This window comes from Propithecus coquereli, unplaced genomic scaffold, assembly GCF_000956105.1.
Source record: "Propithecus coquereli isolate 6110/MARCELLA unplaced genomic scaffold, Pcoq_1.0 Scaffold424, whole genome shotgun sequence".
NCBI lineage: Eukaryota > Metazoa > Chordata > Mammalia > Primates > Indriidae > Propithecus > Propithecus coquereli.
In genome coordinates this window covers 1,176,181-1,178,285 of record NW_012149997.1, presented here as the reverse complement: position 1 = coordinate 1,178,285, position 2,105 = coordinate 1,176,181, and positions in this window count along the sequence as shown.

Sequence of the window (2,105 nt, the reverse complement as noted above, 5' to 3'; positions counted from 1 at the left end):
GATTCAAGTGTTAGCAGGGGGATGACTCCTGACAGGGAAAAAAAAAACAAAAGAGAAAAGCTCGATCAGAAAGTTCATACACTGTCTTTGCAATCAGTGCTAGTTAAAGTCAGCTTATCTGTACACCTACAGTAGATGAAGAAAAAAAATTTGACTTCAAATTATTGGCAAATATAATTTTTTCAATGAGAATAAAAACGTTTTGGTAAGTAATATTGAACATTTATTGTGAAGGTTTTTTGAGGTAAAAGGTATTTTACTTGTTAATTTAAACACTATAAAAAAATCTGAGTTTTACTGACTGCTTGCTCCATGGCGGACACTTTTCTGAATATTCTATATGTGCATTTCTTCCTTTACTTTTGATAACCCACAGGAAGTTCTATTATTAGTATAATTTTGCAGGTGACAGAACTGATCACTGGAGAAGTAAAGTAACTTTCCCAAAGCTACGCAATTAGCAATAAACCAGGAATTGAACACCAAACTACATGCATAATCCCCAAATAATACTTTTTCTAGAACAACACACCACTTTGCCAAATACTGCTTTACCGCTATACATTATCTATTTCATTTAATGACATGAATTTCAATTGACAGTGGGATAAATATAGATTAGAAGGATCAGAATACACTATTTAGAATATTGAGAATATTTTATAAAACATACCCTAATCTCCAACCATAAATTTTGGCTTGTGCTTTGTTTGTCTATTTGTTCGTTGATCTTCTACTTTCCTCACAAGTATATAAGCCCTATGAAAAGAATGAACTCCGCCTGCCTGCTCTCCAGAGTATCTTCATAACTTACAACAGAGCCTAGAGCATGGTAAATGTGAAATAAATATCATATGAACGAATTACTTAATGACTGACATGAAAACACACTCTCTGATTATTCCTTTAATTTTTATTTTAATTAACATTGTATATAATATTTAATACTTTCTTTCTTTCCCTACTACAGACATGAATAAGCTACAGAAGAGTTTAAAAATGGCACATGATGCTATGAAATGTTTAAAACTGGCACATGTTCCACAACATTGTGAACTCTTCCCCTTCATCTGTTTCTTCCTGCCTTTATTTGCTCTTCAATGAGCTTCACTTCGCAATTTTCAGAGTGCAGATTTAGAGAGTGAGAAATTAATGAAAGGTAAGAAAGAGCAAAAGACACTTGAACACTTGCCATGATACTGGTTCCTAAAATACTGTGAGAAACAAGCAGTAAAAGAACAGAGTTGAATACCTATAGCAGGAGGTAGAGAAGTTTTTAATGAGGGTCAAGTTTAGGCTATCCAGGAAACTATAAACAGATGGTGAGAAGACACTAGAAGTGCTTACACAAAATGTGTATCCTATCTCTGGCTACATGTATTGGTCGTCTCAACTGGACAGACATTACTATTATAGCAGAAGAAGCCTATGTCTGTCTGATACTCAACAGCTATTTGAAGAGAATGGGGATTCTTGCCCTGTGACTTCTGAGGTTTTCCAGTGGGTGCGTTTCTTGTCCTATTTTTCTGTTATCAAACAGCTAGGGGGTTGGAAGGGTAAATGAATGGCTCTCCCAAGCATTCAGCTGAAAGGCATTAAGGGAATTCATCCAAGCTGCCTGCCTCTGATAACACAGGTTTAAAGAATTAATTCTGGTAATTTCTGGTGTCTGTGAAGTCTACATTCTGGGGGGGGAAAAACAAAAAACAAAAAAATAAAAAAATACTTGTCTAGTGTCACTAATTAGAGAAAGTCATTCCTGCAGAGTTTGTGATGGCCATTTGGAGTTTCTCTGGTCTTTCTCTTCAAGTTAAGAGTCAACAGAGGCAGAGCCATCAAGAAGTTAAAAAAACATATTTCACCATACATTGTTGACCACACACCTGCACTATTAAGCTGTTAAAAGAAAATCCTAAGGAGTGCAAAATGTTCTCCTACCTTGCCTAGTAGGAAAAGAATTGTAAACAGAAATGCCTGATGGGTTTCAAGGTGACATGCCGTTTTCGAATCATCTCTTTCATGGCACACTCTTCATGCTTAGGTAGTTGCCAAAGCAATGTAATTAAAGCACTGAAGTGACATTTTATCACTTCACCTTTTGGGAT